Source organism: Stomoxys calcitrans, chromosome 1 (genome assembly GCF_963082655.1).
Source record: "Stomoxys calcitrans chromosome 1, idStoCalc2.1, whole genome shotgun sequence".
NCBI classification, from domain to species: Eukaryota; Metazoa; Arthropoda; class Insecta; order Diptera; family Muscidae; genus Stomoxys; species Stomoxys calcitrans.
This window is the reverse complement of record NC_081552.1, coordinates 200,465,977-200,485,727: the sequence shown is the minus strand read 5'-3', so window position 1 is coordinate 200,485,727 and position 19,751 is coordinate 200,465,977. Positions and strand designations below refer to the sequence as shown.

At 41.8% G+C, this 19,751-nt stretch overlaps 1 protein-coding gene across 1 annotated transcript in view; it reads left to right on the top strand.

The window, feature by feature from the left end:
- The window catches only part of LOC106087382 (T-box transcription factor TBX2-A), a 289,298-nt gene that overhangs the window by 123,879 nt on the left and 145,668 nt on the right, over positions 1-19,751 (top strand). The window lies entirely within an intron of this gene.

Genomic DNA, 19,751 nt, shown 5'->3' with positions numbered 1-19,751 from the left:
CATCCTGAGTCAAAGGTAAATACAAAAACCAACATTAATACTTGTATAAGTCTCCTATAGAAGAACAAAAAAAAGTTACACTACAACATTTGGAACATAACAAGTTGCTTACAATAAAAAAATTGTTATGAAGTCAACATTGCGCTTTAAGACATGAATATAATTTCTTTCAAAATGTTGTTCAAGCTTGCGGAGGATTTAGTTCGATCAATCCTGTGAGTTTATGGAGTAAAAATAGGACTATAATTATCTTCGTTTTGGCCAACTTGGGCAACACGTAAATGATGCATTGTTAAATAAGAATTATGCCCCCTAAATGAAATAAGTATAGCTTTTTTCGGTCTGACGCCAATGGAGATGATGTGGTGTTTCATCATTAACTGGAATAATAATATATTTCAATAAAAGGAACATCATTGAAAAACTTTCATCTGTCTTTTGTACGTGGTCCACCCTTTTCCTGCCAGTTAGTGGGAGGCTGAACCCATTTTAGACCACTACCCCCCTCTAGTGGTGTAATCGCTATGAAACTATACATGTAAGAAGCTTTCGGTTCCCTGATAAATAACACTTACACTCGGTGTTTATATATATAGGGTGACTTTTTAACTATTATCTTTTTGTCAACACTGTTTAAAAAACACGCACGTTTAGTGTTTTGTTCCACTGTCAAACATCTTCAGTTTGATCCAATATTTTACCATGAATCCTCTTATAAACGAACAAAGCTTGAAAATTATTGAATTTTGCGTGCTCTGTTAAGAAAGATCATCGCGCGCTTCTTCCATATTATGTTCAGTTTAATCGACCCATTGGAGCGGCTATTCCTTACTTACTTTTACTTTAATTGGCTATGACAGAGCATTTGTTCCACTAACCGAACGTAGAATAGCGTTCCAAGCACCTCGATCTTCTGCGCTCATTCTAAAATCTCTGACACCAAGTTTCGAGGTGTCTCCCACCACTTGATCTTTCCATCGGGCTTTTGGTCTTCCCGGTTTACCTGTACCACCGTGTTTGCCTTCAAAAGACTACTTTGCTGAAACTTCTTCATCCATTCTAACAACATGACCTAGCCAACGCAGCCGTTATATTTTGATGCGTATAACTATGCTATCGTCATCATACAGCTCATACAGCTCGTGGTTCATACGTCGCCTATATTCTCCATTAACGCAAACTGGTCCATATATTTTAAGAAGAATCTTTCTCTCAAATACTCCAAGCACTGCCTCATCTGCTTTCACAAGTACCCATGCTTTAGAATCATATAACAGCACGAGTAGTATCAGTGTCTTGTATAATGTAATCTTCGCCTGTCGAGAGGTGGCCTTGTTTCTAAACTGCTTACTTAGTCCAAAGTAGCATCTGTTTGCCAGTATTATTTTTCGCTTTATCTTAAAACTGGTGTCATACGTTTTGTTTACGGCGGTGCCGAGGCAGATAAAGTTACTGACTGTCTGAAAGTGGTGATTCCCAACTTTCTCCATTTTCTTTATCTGCTCGGTTGTACAAGGCTTTTTGGGAGTTTAAACCATCCATTTCGTCTTATCTCCATTTACTGCCAGACCCATTTTCACTGACTCTCTTTCGATTCTTTCAAACCTATGATGTCGATGTCGTCGGCATAGGCGAGTAGCATGTGTTCTCTTGTGATTAGTGTGCCATATCTATTCACATCTGCTTCTCAAATAATCTTCTTCAGCAGGATATTAAAGAGATCCAATCCTAGTCTGAAACATCGTTTGGTATTAAATGGTTCGGAGAGATTCATTCCTATTCTTACTGAAGAAGGCGTATCAGCCAGTGTCATCCTGCAGAGTCTTTCTAATTTTGCAGGGATACCAAACTACGAAAGCGGCTTTGTAATCAACAAAGAGATGGCAGGTGTTGATTTGTCCTTCTCGGGTTTTTTCCAGAATTTGGCGCAGTGTGAATATCTGGTCCAGTGGGGATTTACCAGGTCTAAACCCGCATTGATAGGGCCCAATTAACTCATTGACTTTAGGTTTTAATCTTTCACACAGTACGCTCGAGAGTATCTTGTATGCGATGTGGAGGAGATTTATTCCTCTGTAGTTGGCACATTCCCTCTTGTCTCCTTTCTTGTGTATGGGACATAGTATGCTGAGGTTCCAATCATCGGGTATGCGTTCTTCTAGCCAGATTGCGTAGATAAGCTGATGCATACGCCTTATCAGCGTGTCGCCTCCGGTCTTAAATAGTTCAGCGAGTAACCCGTCGGCTCCTGCTGCCTTGTTGTTCTTAAGTCGGGATCCCATTCTGACTTGGAGGTAAACATTCCACACCATCATCATTGATTGATTCTGCGGTATCCTCTTCGCTAGCAACGTCGGACACTAGCAGTTGGGTAAAATGTTCTTTCCATACTCTCAGCATGTTATCTGTGTCAGTTACCAGATTTCCATCTTTGACTCTGCAGAAGGATGTGCCTGCACCAAAGCCATCGTTTTGATGTTTAATTCTTTGGTAAATTTTCCGGACTTCATTCTGACTCCTGTACATCTCAATTCGCTCACACTCACGTCTTTCCACTTCATTGTTCTTTCTGCGGAATAAACGTTTCTCCTCGCTTCTTTTCACCTGATACCTCTCCTTCATCTGGCGCATTGCTATTGATTGCAGGGTTGCTCGATATGCCGTCTTCTTGGCTTCAGTCTCATCTCGACACTCTTGGTCGTACCATGGGTTTCTTGGGGGAGGCTTCCGGCACCCAAGAATGGATTTCACGGCATTTTCCATGAAGTGGGAAATAGTTTGCCGCTGCGCCATTATATCATCGGAACAAGGAGTGCTTTCATCCAGCAGTTGGGTCAGTCGAGTGGAGTATGCCGCTGCCTTCTGTTGTGCTTGCAGCTTCTCAATGTCCAGTTTCCGTGCAGTGTCAGATCGTACTTTCCTTGCCATATTCAAACGGGTGCGAACTTTTGCTGCAACAAGGTAATGATCCGAATCTATCGGATCCACGGATCGATCGTGCATCTAACACGCTGGATGAATATCTTCCATCTGTGACAACGTGATCGATTTGGTTCCTCGTATTTTGATGGGGTGACATCCATGTGGCTTTGTAAATATTTAAATATTGAAATCTGGTGCTAATAACTACCATGTTTTTTGCCGCGGCGAAATCCATAAGCCTCAACCCATTACTGGACGTTATCTCGTGGAGTCTAAACTTTCCGACACAAATGTCTTTCTTCCCTATCTTCGCATTAAAAACTCCCAGAACGATTTTAATATCATGGGCGGGGCAACTGTTATATTCTCTCTCTAGGCGCTCGTAGAAAATATCCTTGGTCTGCTCGTCTTTGTCTTCCGTCTGGGCATGGTCACAAATAAGGCTGAGTTTGAAGAATTTTTTAAGCGGATTGTGGCTAGCCTCTCATCGACCGGAGTGAAGCTGGAGACAAGGTGTTTCAGTCTCCGACTAACCACAAATCCACAGCCAAATTCATGTCTCGTGTTATGGCAGTATAGTATAGTTCGTCACCGTTTGGTGTTGTAGTGACGCCATTCCCAGTCCATCGCACTTCCTGTAAGGCGGTTATGTCTGCCTTGTACTTCTCTAATACATCCGCGAGCGCGTATACTGCACCTTCTCTATAAAGAGTGCGGCCATTCCAGATGCAGATCCGCAAATCATTGTCCTTTTTTCGTTTGTGTGGGTCGTCAACGTTGGGGGGGTCCGTTGTTACTATTCCTTTGTTTTTCATAGTAGTTCTATGTTTTCCGGGGGCGGGTTACTGGCCCAGCGCCCCAACCGCATGGGTTTGTGGGATTGCATGTATCCCTCGTTGCGGCGAGCCGCTTGCTCCAAGATCCGACGCTCGCCGCCAGCCGCCCCTAACCTGGGAACAGACGCTGATATTGCCCATTGGTTATTTGAATGCGCCAATAACTCGCATTGTCATCTCGGGTATCATTGGTATTTAATTAAGAGCCAGTTCCACCTGACTCACTGAGTCTCTCCTTTCGAAAATCGCTGACTGCCCGCGGCCGCATTTGCTGCTACTCCACATAAAAACGGAGATTTCCATCATCCGCAACCTGTGGACGCGCCCGGTAGCTTTCAGCACCACACAAGTCGAAGCCCAAAGTTCCAGCCTGTGTGGTACTCATTAACCCACCAACACGCCTACGTAGAGTGCGAACTCAAGAAATTATCGCAGCTGTATCGGTCAGTTTTAGTGATGACCATCAATGATCGAAGTTGCGACCTCTACTTTGTACACAAATTAACATGGACAAACGGACAGACGGACGGACATAGCTAAATTGAATCAGAAAATGATTCTGAGTCGATCGGTATACTTATCAATGGGTCTATCTCTCTTACTTCTGGGTGTTACAAACAAATTCACTTAGATATAATACCCTGTACCACAGTAGTAGTGTAGGGTATGAAAAGTCACAGTTTGGTGCGGTTTATGGGCCGGTGGCATCATTGGACCGTGCTTCTTTAAAGATGATGCGAATCGTAACGTAGCTGTGAATGATGAGCGGTACCGTAAGATGATATCCAACTTTTTTTTTGGCTCAAATGCAAGAGCTTGACTTGTATGACATGTGGTTTCAAGACAAGACGGTGCCACAGGCCACACAGCATACGTAACAATGGATTTATTGGGAGACGAGTTCGGTGAAGATTTTATTTCACTTTCGGGACCGGTCAATTGGCCGCCTAGATAGTGCGATTTAACGCCATTAGACTATTTTTTGTGAGGCTTTGTTTAGGCTCATGTCTATACAGACAAGCCCGCTTTAATTGACACATTGGAGGGCAACATAGAAGCTTTTTAAGCGGATGAGCCAATTGAAGCGCAGTCACGGTCAACATTTGCATGAAATAATCTTCAAATGTTAAATTTCAATCATTTTTCTGAATTTTATGTGTTTTTTTTTTTTGAAAAACTTTCCTATATCTTTTAAAAAATCATCCTTTACCTCTTCTCCAATACGTTAAACAAGTAGTTGATCGTCTTCTCTTCAAGAGAGCTTTTCACCAATCATTATACGGGATTGGCATGCTTACGGACAAAAACCCTATTAAGCAGTGCCCGATTATGCCTCCCGGTGTAGTATTTAGCGACCTTTGGGCGACCATCTCTGCGACCTCTGGGAGAACATGACCGCCCCCTGGGATCCCACCAACAGATGTTCCCGAATCGGACATATAGACCGATCCGTACAATATGGGACTCAAATTGAAGGTATTTGGGAGTAGGATACTCATATAATGGACAAATGTAGGTGTCAAGTGTCAGTAGGTCGGTCCCAGAGGGGTTTCGTTTTCCTTCGTCTCTTTAGGTATTCTTGCAAACGTATCTCTGGCAGTTCTCCTCAAACACATCGACAGGCCGAAATGGTTACGAAAAGGGACCCGATAGCGTACCAACTGAATGACCTGTGTACTTCAATTTTGACTTTAGTGGTATGTCGACAATCATGGTCAACCCATGGGTTTTTGAAGGAGGAGTTTTTGTTTATTTTCAGTGAAAATTCCATTGAAATTAAGTCTTTATGGATTATTTCGTTTGAAATTTTGTCTTTGGTGTATATTTCATTGCAACTTTGTCTAAAGACAAAATACTTTGTCTCGCCATCAAAAGGGTATGTGTGGGATTCGACCTAACTGAACTCATTACGGAATTTGTTTGTGTTTTTCCCACTTATCTGAATAATTTTAATGCGATTTTTGTCAGGCTCACAATCACCATTGGTAAATATTTGCTGATGAGGTTTAGGCCATTTTGTCACCTACTGCATGCAGTAAAAATAATTTCGTTTGCATATTTCATTAACATTATCTGTTTGCAGAGGTACTCGAGCAGATAATAAATATAAATAAATTAAAAGCGCTAAGAAATGGAAAGTGTTTTTCAAAGTTTGTTATTTTGTAATGTGTTTGTTTGTTTTTGTGTTCTTGTTTAGATAATGATGTCAACGTGGAAGTATTTCTAATTTCAGTCGTCCCATAGTAGGTATTGTGGAATTGTGTCACAAGATAAAGGGAGTTAAGGGATAACATTTAAAACTGTGGGTTGAAACTCCTACAGATGTGCTCAACAAAGATCCCATCCCTTGTTAAAGATTCCATGAAAAATAATCTTGCAGTTCGACTTTTTGGGAAACTGCAGAAGGCAGCTTCATCAATACTTGCATGTATATGTATACATGTATAATTCAAAGAAGTACGCAGAGATGGAGATAGTCCGGAGCAAGCAAAAATTTGTGTAAAGGGTTTGTGTCTCTGCTAGTTAAAGTTAACTTTATCTTCACAGACATTCATGTATTTATAAATGTTTTTTAATTTTTTAGTTTTGAAAAATGGAATATTATATTAAATGTTAGTCTACATAATCAAATTTGACTTTTGTAAATGTATCATGCAAAGGAAAACAATCCATATATTTGCTGCATTTCAAAAAAAAAATGAATAACCCTATCATGATATCATAAAAGAAAAGCCTTTGTCTTGGATTATCATTTTTAGGATTTTCTCACCCTTATTAAACATTACCAAGAAATCGGGAAACCGAAGCAAACACTCAGCAAACTTCTCAACATCTTAATCGTAAATAATCCCCAAAAAACTTTTCTAATCAAAGTTGTCATCATATTTAAATGTCAGTGAATGATTTCTTTCCATACAAATTTAGCATTTAATCTCACTCTCTGACATCACTTTACTAGCGAAGAAGACCAATGAAGATGTTTGTATGGTTGCTTGATGAATGTCTGTGAGAGTTGTGGAAATTTTTCTTTAGCTCACACACACACACACACACACACAAAATACATTTGATTTAGTAGTCCTACATGATGATGAATAAAAGTATGTGAAAAAACATGAGCGTAGAATGGGGAAACTTTGATAATATGCAAAAAAAAAAAAATATAAAGAATTGCAAACTAAATACTAATAGGTTTGGTTAGGTTGAAAAGAGGGTACGGTTATTAATCCGACCCATGCCACTATGGACATACACCTTAGCCAGTTATCAGATTGTTACTGAATCTCGAAAAATAAAATCTAAGTGAGAAATTCCGCTACACTTACGGAATCCTTAATGTTTTCCATTTCACGTCCCTAAGATGTGTGTGAAGATAAATTCCGAATATAATTAGCAGAGACACAAACCGCTTTGTTAACATAGTGCGAGAGAGAAAGAGTTACAGAAGTGTTTACAGATTCCCTTTAATGTTTACATAACCAAAAGATATAGAAACTTAATAATATTTATTAGTTTTGCAAGACTGGTAAGACGAAGTAAAAACAAATGAAAAGGCGTTATGTTTGCCGGGCCGAACTTTGGATTCCCACTACCTCGGGTATACATGTAAGCCACCTTTCGCCATAATCCAGAGAAAAACTCATAATTTATGCACCCAAAGCATCTATATCGAAATATGGTCCGATTTGGACCAAATTCGAAACGGACATTGAGTGGTCTAATAAATAAAAGTCACTGTTCAATTTTGTAGAACAAAATATTGGTATTTTTTCAGCTATATCCAAATATAGGCTGATCTGAACCATACAAGACACGGATGTCGAAAAGCCTAACATAGGTCACTGTTTAAAATTTCAGCGAAATCGGATAAAAAGCGCGCTTTTTAGGGGGCCAAGACTTTAAATCGAGAGATCGCTATATATGGCAGCTATATGCAAATCTGAACCGATCGGGGCCAAATCGAAGAAGAATGGCGAAGGGCCTAACACAGCTTACTGTCTGTAATTTCGACTACATTGGACAATCAATGCCTCATTTATGGGCCCAAGACCTTAAATCGAGAGGTCGGCCTATATGACAGCTATATCCAAATCAAGACCGATCTGAGCTAAATTGCAGAAAGATGTCGAGGGGCCTAACACAACTCACTGTCCCAAATTTCGGCTTTATCGGACAATAAATGCGCCTTTTATGGGCCCAAGACCTTAAATCGAGAGGTCGGCCTATATGACAGCTATATCCAAATCAAGACCGATCTAGGCTTAATTGAAGAAAGATATCGAGGGGCATAACAAAACTCACTGTCCCAAATTGTGGCAAAATCGGACAATAAATGCGCCTTTTATGGGCCTACTACCTTAAATCAGCAGATCGGTCTATATGTCAGCTATATCCAAATCAAGACCGATCTGGGCCAAATTGCAGAAAGATGTCGAGGGGCCTAACACAACTCACTGTCCCAAATTTTGGCAAAATCGGATTATAAATGTGGCTTTTATGGGCCTATTACCTTAAATCGGCAGATCGGTCAATATGGCAGCTATATCCAAATCCGGACCGATCGGGGCCAAATTGCAGAAAGATGCCGAGGGACATAACACAACTCACTGTCCCAAATTTCAGTGGCATCGGACAATAAATGCTCCATTTATGGGGCATTATATCGAGAGATCGGTCTATATGGCAGCTATATGCAAATTTACACCGATCTGGGCCAAATTGAAGGAGAATGTCGAAAGGCCTCACTGTTCTATATTTCGGTGACATCGGACAATTAATGCGTCTTTTATGGGCCCAAAACTTTAAATCGAGAGATCGGTCTATATGGCAGCTATATTCAAATCTGAACCAATCTAGGCCTAATTGCAGAAGGATATCGAAGGGTCTAATACAACTCACTGTCCCAAATTTCAGCAAAATCGGATAATAAATGTTTTTTATGGGCGTAGGACCCTAAATCGGCGGATCGGTCAATATGGGAGCTGTATCAAGATATAGTCCGATCTTCGAACTTAACCTGCTTATGCACAAAAAAAGAATCTGTGTAAAGTTTCAGCTCTATATCTTTATTTTTAAAGACTATAGCGTGATTTCAACAGACAGACGGACGGACATGGCTAGATCGTCTTAGATTTTTACGACGATTAAGAAGTTAGAAGTTAGCTTGTCCACCTATGACGCTGAACGCCTAGGTTTGAATCCTGGTGAGACCATCAGAAAAAATTTTCAAAGGTGGTTTTCCTCCTCCTAATGCTGGCAACATTTGTGAGGTACTATGCTATGTAAAACTTCTCTCCAAAGAGGTTTCGCACTGTGGAACGCCGTTCCGACTCGGACTATAGAAAGGAGGCCCCTTATCATTGAGCTTAAAACTTGAATCGGACTGCACTCATTGATGTGTAAGGAGTTAGCCCCTGTTCCTTAGTGGAATGTTCATGGGAAAAATTTGCATTTTCATAGGGTCGGAGATGGATCTCTGATGTGTTGCAAACCGAATGACAAAATGAATATACCCCCATCCTGCGGTGGTGGGTATAAAACGTTAAGGGCATTTAAAAACCTTTGAAAATGTGAAGCACTTCAAGTTGTCCTGTTGCTGTTCCATTTTGACAATCAAAGGCCTGATTATTCCCCTCCAGAAAGAGAGATTGTAATTGTTGTTGTTGTAGCAGTCTGTTGTACACTGAGGCGGCAGCCCTTGCCGATGAATAAATCCATCGGGTCAATCCGGTACCGGCTGCCATGTGCTTGAGATTGTAATTGTTGCTCCCCCCCCCAGACAAATAGCAAAAACTACGCCAGTGGCCAAAGAATATGACCAACGACCATTCGTTTTTCTGTTATCTTAATGAGAAGAACAATGAAATACTTAATGCATTTCCATTACCGAACAAATAATAAAAACCAAAATAAAGATATTTCATGTGATATCACAACTTCGAAGTACTAAGAGTTGGGCACTTACTAGCTGCTGAAGCTGTAAAGGAAAGCGATTGAAGACGGCGTTGCCAGTAGTGTTAACTTGGTCAAATTGTTGTCGAATGCGGAACATTTAATAGAAAATGATGATGTCGAATGGTGGTGGGTGAATGAGTGAGTCAGTTCCAGCGATTGATTGGCTGGCTGACAGCCAGAATGTCCATGGCGGCAAATATCAAAGAACCTAACTTCCCAAAATGCCGCTCAAAACGCTGCAATGAAAGCAAAGTCCAGTAGTCGAGAAAGAAATCTATTGCCCCACGATAAGAGTTTTAAAGCGTTGCATTATAATGGGGTCATGTGTCTAGAGCTGGAAAATGGATGGCTTCCAATTTGTCCCAGCAAGGTAGTGATGATGTGGCTGCAGCGTGAAGAGGTTTAAAGATGTCAGCCAGATTGCTTTAGCGGAAATTCTCTTTGGAAAATGCCGGCATGCTGCTTCTGGGCTGAATTCATAAAAATCAGAGAACAAAAATGAAGGATGTAAATGTTTGTGGATTTTTAGGAGGGGCAATTGTGCATTTGTTTATATCAGCTGGCTATGTGATGATGACCTTGTTATGGTAAATACCTTTTTGACATTTCGCAAATACTGTCATGTCATAACAAAGTGTTTGTTTGCATGGAGAAGCCTCTTATCATGTCAACGTCTTTGTTAAACCTTTTTTTAAACATCTTGAGTAACTGATGACAACAGAGATATAGTCGAAACAGCAACAAAATTGTTGAAAAAAAAAATTGTTTAAAAAATTTTTAAAAATTTTCATTGTTTTTTTGCAAATACTCCAAACTTTTGTATATTTGAAGAAAATTATTTTAAAAAAAATATTTTTGTCCAATATAATTCTTAAATTCTTAAAAAACCTCACTTAAACCAATGATGATTTCCATCTCTCGGATGATTGTCATAACGGTTCAACGAAGCCTTCCTCCCCTCCTATGCTGTAGAGTATTCATATCCCACATTAAAAATTCCATCAAATTTTATGTCAAGGTAATGTTCTACCTCATCCTCTGGACATTTGTAATCTATGCTCAAACAGTGCTCACATGAATAATTACGCATATGAGGAGTTTTTATCTCACTTTTATGTTTATTTTGAATAGCGCAAATTGTTGACGCCACCTTCAGCACATTTTGAGGTTAGTATGTGATGATGGTGTGGTGGCAATGATGAGGATGATGATGATGATGCCGCCGCTCGTGTTGCTGTCACCAAGCCAACGACATTCGTCGCATTTAGGCAAACATTGCAGACATTGCTAACATAAGGAACCTTGCTACGAGTGGCTATATGGCTATGGTGACAAGTGGTAAACAAGCAGCCTCCGAGTACCTTTGGAATGACGACATTAGCACCTAATTCCGGTAGCAGAGAGTTATCATAGAGCACATCACATATCACCTGTACGAGCCAAATCCCGAGGATGATGTTATCTATGAAAAGTGGATGTTATTTTAAGAGAAGGACGTCAAGTGTAATGAGAACGATGAGCTGACGAAAAGGGGAACTAAAAATTGAAATAGAACAGGGGTGGTGGAAACAAGTAAAAGCGTGCAAAGTTCGGGCTGAGCGAATCTTATAAACCCTCCACCATGGATGGCATTCGTCTAGTTCTTTGAACGAATTTTTCAAATACATATGAATTATGACAAGTTATTGGCCGATATGGACCGTATTTGCCATGGTTGTTAGGTAAGGTTTCAATGTCAGTCTGCCGTCAGACTCACTTAGACGTTTTCGCCCATTGTGATTCCACAGCAACAGAAAAAGGAAGATGCCTTCTAGTTCCTACATTTGAATCATCCAGATCGCTTTAAAAAGCCCCACAAATTGCGAATGACAGGTTCTCATACAAATGAGAACCTAAAGTGGATCTCCTTCTGACTACTAGTGCGGCACTCACACACACAGCAGATGTTCTATAGTCTCACAGCTTCGGCAAAAGTCGTTGCTGCTAACCTTCAGTCTGTCAGCATGTTTTCCGGCTAGACAGTGACCTGTCAAGACGGACACCTTGACTGAGACGTCTGTTCTAGCCAATGACAGAAAAGCGGTAGACCTCTTCAAGTCTACATGAGGTCACATAGTTTTGGAATGCTCACAGCCCACTATTTGTGGCCATCTATCCTTCGTTGTCCTTCGGCCCTGGTTCTGAAAACTTAGCTTACATGTCACTAGAGGCATTTCCACAGATTCCAGTATCCCTGGAATGTGTAGGGTAGTTCCTAGTCTCGCAAGCTCATACGCTTTACAATTCCCTGGGATCTTCCTGTGGCCCGGCACCCAGAACAGGGGAATTTTCGAACTGTTCATCTATCTCGTTGAGAGATCTGCGACAGCCGAGGGCGGTTTTTGTGTTCAGAAATACGTTCTTCAGGGATGTAATGGCTGTCTGAGAAGATATTTATGTCAATTGTCGTTATGGCTTTATATCCCTATGGGAATGTTATGTCAATTACCCCAAATATACCGATCCTAAGCTGGATAGTTAGTTACCTGTTGCAGGACATATCCCACAGGGAATGAAAAGTTTCAATTGTCATAACTTATGATTATTAAAATTTTTTAAAAAGTCGCTTAATTATTGTAAAAATTGCTTATTCTTTAAATATATTTTCTAACTAACTACTTGCAAAGTATGCTCATCCTTTTTCGAACTGTCGCAGGACCTATCCTATGGTGTCAGAATGGTGGCTATTCGTCACCTCGAGCGACAAACCCTAATAAAAGTGATAGGTTTTTAGCATGTAAGGGGACGAGAACTGGGACCGTTCTCTGTCATCAAAGGACCCAACCCGTGACAGGTTTGGGAGCTGTCCCATTTTCCCGTAGGGATCTAAGCCATTCCACCACTTCCTTAATTGCAAGCATCTCTGCTTGATACACACTGCAGTGGACAGGAAAACTTTTCGATATGACCAATTCTAGATCTTTTGAGTACACCCCAAATCACACCTGGTCGTTAAGTTTGGAACCATCCGCATAGAAGTATTGGGTTGCCCAAAAATTAATTGCGGATTTTTCATATAGTCGGCGTTGACAAATATTTTCACAGCTTGTGACTCTGTAATTGCATTCTTTCTTCTGTCAGTTATCAGCTGTAGCTTTTAGCTTGCTTTAGAAAAAAGTGTAAAAAAGTATATTTGATTAAAGTTCATTCTAAGTTTTATTAAAAATGAATTTACTTTCTTTTAAAAAATCCGCAATTACTTTTTGGGCAACCCAATATATGCAACTTCTGTTACCAGAGATATCTTAGTTCCAATCGGTTCTATCAGGAATAGTGGTACAGTGCGTTTTTTGTCAAAAAGCGGCTCAGATAGTGTGTAATCCACACTGCCCGGACCATCGAACATTGTATTAAGTATAACACAGTGTCCTTAGCCGCCACATGACCAAAGAGAAATCTCTCTTAGCCTCATGGCAGTGGTCGCAGCAATTTGTCTAGCCATAATGTCCAGTAACATTAAATTCACTGCATCAGATGGTGTCTACCTCAGTGCGGCTGTGATGCACAAGCAAGCCATCCTTTGGATCCGGTTGACTATTGAACAGTAGGTGGACTTTTGAAGAGCCGTCCGCCAGACCTCAACACCATATAGCATTATAGGTCTGACAACTACAGTATATAGCCAATGCATGACGCGCGGTCTAAATCCTGGTCGTCTAGTTTGGAACCATCCGTATAGAAGTCAATGCAACTTCTATAACCACGGGCACATGATCTCTTTGATCATGTGCCCGTAGCCGGCACATGATCAAAGAGAAATCTCTCTTAGCCTCATGGCAGTAGTCGCAGCAATTTGTCTAGCCATAATGTCCATGAGCATTAGATGTAGCATTAAATTCAGTGCATCAGATGGTGTCGTCCTCAATGCGGCTGTGATGCACAAACAAGCTATTTTTTGGATCCGGTTGACTATTGAACAATAGATGGACTTTTGAAGCACCATCCACCAGACCACTACTGCCGTATACACCCAATGCATGACACGCGGTCTAAACCCACAACTTTTGCCAATGGCTCTCTTGCAGGTGTATAGGGCAAGAGTAGCCTTTCTTGCCCTTTCCAAAATGTTGGATTTGAAGTTCAATTTCCTGTCTTTTGAAGCGTCGTCCACCAGACCACAACACCATATAGCATTATAGGTCTGACAATTGCAGTATATATCCAATGCATGACGCGCGGTCTAAACCGTCAACTTTTGCCAATGGCTCTTTTGCAGGTGTATAGGGCAAGGGTGGCCTTTCTTGCGCTTTCCAAAATGTTGGATTTGAAGTTCAATTTCCTGTCCAGCAAAACACCCAGGAGACAGTACACCTCCTTGAGGAGTTCCACTGATGACCCATTTTTTTTAGAATCACATTGACGCAGCGGTATAGGGAGTAAGGCAAAGATCTCTATACTGGCTCTATACTGGGAGGTAAGTCCGCACATGGAGGTGCCACTCAAAGTCGAGCCAAAACGATTTCGAGGTTGAATCTGTAACACCCGTGTTGATGATGTGATGTATAGTGGGCTTTTGACCGGTACTGGGGACTATGAAAATGCCCATCATACGACAATGGACGTAAATGGTAGATGCGTAAAGAATTTCCCATCCTCCCCCGCAAAAAGAAAAATTAAAAGAATAGTTTGCTGCATATATACGTCAGGAACAGTCCGGTTCATTCATTAGTGTTTGATATGTTTGGACTTCGATTAACATGGCATCTTTATGGTATTAACACCATTCGTGAAAATTCATCGCTTACAATTTATCATCGCCTTTTTTCCCATCAATGTAGAGACTTGAAACTCTGTCATTTCATTGGTTTGTGCTTCAACATTTTATTCTCTAATTTTAAAGCTTAAATTTTTAAGCGTTCATTATGAACCTCTGCTTTCCTCTGAGAACTTTTTTACTTTGAAACCAAAGAAAACAAATTTACCTAAATCTTTTTGGGGAAAAAATTCCGTAATTTTCTCCCACAGTCAGTCAATTGCCTGTGGTAGTAAGCGGCATTTCCTCAAAGACTTCATCATCAAGGTAATTGTTATGCACTTTGAGTTTGTCTAGATGGATTAGCTTGTTTCGGTGATTTCATTTTTTTCTATTTTTTTATCGGAAGACTTTTAATGTCATCATTGTGTTATCTGTTCCTGCCTCTTGGTCATCCTCACTTTTGAGCAGATTAAAAAATCACTCAGCGGTGGTTGGTGCTGGCTGGCGGCGGCTTGCATTACTTCTTAGTGTCCATCACAAACTGGAGTACAACCAAACATGACTGTAAGCACCACAATTGATGACTATGATGGCATGCATGCATCGGTGAACTTGGAAGGCAATGCAAAACAATGGAAGCGGCTCGAGTACAAAGATATCCACTTTATTAACTACTTGAGATTAGGACTGATAAAGAGATAATCTCCAACAAAGATATAGCCCAACAAGACTAGGAACACAATTTGGGGTTGCATTGAGATACAGGGGCAGTGGAAGACTAAAGAGACCCTTGTTGGTCACCACAGTAGCTATTAGGAGGGCGGTGGTGGTTAGAGGATATGTAGGGCAATGGTCAATTTTCGGTAGCTCTTCACGTGTAATAAGCATAACCTCTCAACGTTGGGAAATCATAACAAACTTCTACTTGTTTGCTCTCTCTCTCTCTCACTCTCTCTTTTTTCTTACACTCCATGCCAAGTATCTCATTGCTCTCAATCTCTTATCTGACTTACTGCCCATATGGGATTCAGGTAGGAATATCTCAATGATTTTGTCAAGAACAGTGGTTAGTAGGAATTCAAAAGAATGAAAATTATTTGAAGAATGAAATGAAAAAGGTCGAAGTACAAATTTATAGGTTAGATTAGGTAAAGCCTAGTACTGACTTCTCACAACTTTTCCATTTCGACATTTTATGTCGATCTAGCCATGTTCGTCCGCTTGTCCGTCCGTCCATCTGTCCGTCCATCTATCTGTCCGTCCGTCCATCTGTCCTTCCATCCATCTGTCCGTCCGTCCATCTGTCCGTCCGTCCGTCCATCTGTCCGACCGTCCATCTGTCCGTCCGTCCATTTGTCCGTCCGTCCATCTGTCCTTCCGTCCATCTGTCCGTCCGTCCATCTGTCCGTCCGTCCATCTGTTCGTCCGTCCATCTGTCCGTCCGTCCATCTGTCCTTCCGTCCATCTGTCCGTCCGTCCATCTGTCCGTCCGTCCATCTGTCCGTCCGTCCATCTGTCCGCCCGTCCATCTGTCCGCCCGTCCATCTGTCCGTCCGTCCGTCTGTCGAAAGCAAATTTGAAATTGAAATTTTGCACAAATCTTTCTTATTAGTGTAGGTCGCTTGGGGTTCTAAATAGACCACATCGGTCCATGTTTGGATATAGCTGTCATTTAAACCGATCTAGGGGTCTTGACTTCTTTAGCCACTAGAGGGCGCAATTCCTATCCGATTTGGCTGAAATCGTGCAGGATGTGTTTTGTCATGACTTTCAACCACGGTGCTAAATATGGTTCAAGTCGGTCCATAACCTGAAAAAGCTGCCATATAAACCGAGCGGGGGTCTTGATTTCTTGACGCTCAAGAGGGCGCAATTCCTATCCGATTTGGCTAAAATCGTGCATGACGTGTTTTGTTATGACTTTTAGCAACTGTGCTAAGTTTGGTTGAGATCGCTACACAACCTAATATAGCTGTCATATAAACCGATCTGGGGTCTTGACTTATTGAGCCTTTAGAGGGCGCGATTCCTATCCGATTTGGCTAAAATCGTACATGACGTGTTTTGATATGACTTTTAACAACTGTGCTAAGTTTGGTTGAGATCGCTAAACAACCAGATATAGGTGTCATTTAAACCGATCTGGGGTCTTGACTTATTGAGCCTCTAGAGGGAGCAATTCCTATCCGATTTGGCTGAAATCGTGCAGGATGTGTTTTGTTTTGACTTTCAACCACGGTGCTAAATATGGTTCAAGTCAGTCCATAACCTGAAAAAGCTGCCATATAAACCGAGCGGGGGTCTTGACTTCTTGACCCTCAAGAGGGCGCAATTCCTATCCGATTTGGCTAAAATCGTGCATGACGTGTTTTGTTATGACTTTTAACCACTGTGCTAAGTAAAGTTCAAATCGGTCCATAATCTCATACAGCTGCCATATAAATCGATCTGGGATCTAGACTTCTTGAGCCTTTAGAGGGCGCAATTATTATCCGATTTGGCTGAAATTTTGTACAACGGCTTTTCCCGTGACCTCTAACATACCTGTTGAATATGATCGGAATCGGTCCAAAGCCTGATACAGCTACCCTATAAAGCCATCTCCTTATTTTACTTCTTGAGCCCTTAAAGGGCGCAATTCCTTTTCGATTTGGCTGAATTTTACACAATGACTTTTATTGTGGTCTCCAACATTCAATTCAATTATGGTCTAGGGGTCTTGACTTCTTTAGCCACTAGAGGGCGCAATTCCTATCCGATTTGGCTGAAATCGTGCAGGATGTGTTTTGTCATGACTTTCAACCACGGTGCTAAATATGGTTCAAGTCGGTCCATAACCTGAAAAAGCTGCCATATAAACCGAGCGGGGGTCTTGATTTCTTGACCCTCAAGAGGGCGCAATTCCTATCCGATTTGGCTAAAATCGTGCATGACGTGTTTTGTTATGACTTTTAGCAACTGTGCTAAGTTTGGTTGAGATCGCTACACAACCTAATATAGCTGTCATATAAACCGATCTGGGGTCTTGACTTATTGAGCCTTTAGAGGGCGCGATTCCTATCCGATTTGGCTAAAATCGTACATGACGTGTTTTGATATGACTTTTAACAACTGTGCTAAGTTTGGTTGAGATCGCTAAACAACCAGATATAGGTGTCATTTAAACCGATCTGGGGTCTTGACTTATTGAGCCTCTAGAGGGAGCAATTCCTATCCGATTTGGCTGAAATCGTGCAGGATGTGTTTTGTTTTGACTTTCAACCACGGTGCTAAATATGGTTCAAGTCAGTCCATAACCTGAAAAAGCTGCCATATAAACCGAGCGGGGGTCTTGACTTCTTGACCCTCAAGAGGGCGCAATTCCTATCCGATTTGGCTAAAATCGTGCATGACGTGTTTTGTTATGACTTTTAACCACTGTGCTAAGTAAAGTTCAAATCGGTCCATAATCTCATACAGCTGCCATATAAATCGATCTGGGATCTAGACTTCTTGAGCCTTTAGAGGGCGCAATTATTATCCGATTTGGCTGAAATTTTGTACAACGGCTTTTCCCGTGACCTCTAACATACCTGTTGAATATGATCGGAATCGGTCCAAAGCCTGATACAGCTACCCTATAAAGCCATCTCCTTATTTTACTTCTTGAGCCCTTAAAGGGCGCAATTCCTTTTCGATTTGGCTGAATTTTACACAATGACTTTTATTGTGGTCTCCAACATTCAATTCAATTATGGTCCGACCATAACTTGATATAGCTCCAATAGCATATCAATTCTTTTCTTTTATTCGTTGTTTGCCTAAAAAAAGAGATACCGGGAAAAGAACTCGACAAATGCGATCCATGGTGGAGGGTATATTAGATTCGGCCATGCCGAACTTATCACGCTTTTACTTGTTTATTATAACTTCACTATCATATCCACAGTTATATCCAAATAGGAGCTGGTCTGGATCATATTTAATTCAGGTCCCGAAAACTCTTATACAAGTCACAGTTTTAGCGAAATCGGGCAACAAATTCGTTTTTAAAGGGACTCAAACTCTAAATTGGATGAACGGTCTATAATACAGCCAGATCTGGACCACAGAAGAAAGGAGAGCCCACGTCTCTGCAGACCCGGACAGGAATACAGCAAGTGCTCAATAGTCTCCTCCTCATCGAAGAACTGACTACAGAAGTCATTGTGCGGTATCCCCATGCGGCCTATGGCAGAATGTCCGGTTATGACACCTGTCAAAGTACTCATCGACCTCTTATCGAACGCCAGTAACTCCCTCGTTCTCCTCTGGTCGGTGACCGGCCACAAAGCCTTTGCAATCCGGCAACCATCTACCGAGTCCCACCGACACCGACCTGGCCATCCCATCTACTGTGTTCAGTAGCTCGACAAATGGCACATAGGCAAGAACGATGACTGGTCCGCCCGGCGCAGTCGAACCCCTCCTGGCGAACTCATCCGTCCTCTCATTTCCTGGAATCCACTCATGCCCAGGAAACGATGTCAGCGTCACATCGTGGGCCCGGAGCCTATCCAGAGATTCCAAACAATCCGCCACGCATCTCGACCTCACCATCCTCGACCACAAGGCCTTGAGCGCCGCCATACTGTCCACATAAATTCTCAGTTTCGAGGGCAGTAAGCCCCTTACCATAATTTATCTTGCGGCCACTGTAATGGCACAGACCTCTGCCTGAAAGACCGTACACTTGTCCGACAGTCTCAGAGACATACTGATATTGAGTGCATCAGAGTAGACCCTTAATCCAGTCCCTGACTCCGTCTTGGAGCCATCTGTGTAGATCGAGTCTCATCCTCCCCAAGTAGACCAACCGTCCTCCATTCGGCTCTCTCAGGAAATCGAATCGCGAATGCTCTCACTCCAGTCGGCACTGGTGTCAAGTAGTCGGAGATCCTCCTCAATCTACCCTCCGTATCCATAACACCCAGAATCGAACTGTGGCCGCAACCATCCTCCTTCAGTATGCCGAGCTCTCTCAGCCCAAGTGTGACACTGGCGGCGCAGTTCCAAATATAGGCCCCAATGGGCTGCATATCCAGCATCGCCTCCAGGCCTGCTACGGTGAGGATCTGATTTAGACCATACATGGCACAGTTTTTGGAAGTCATTACTCAACGACATGTGCAAAATTTCAGCCAAATCGGATAAGAATTGCGCCCTCTAGAAGCTCAAGAAGTCTAATCGAGAGATCGGTTTATATGGCAGCTATGTCAGTTTATGAACCGATTTGAACCATACGTAGAAGAGTTGTTGGAAGTGATACCAAAACACTACGAGCC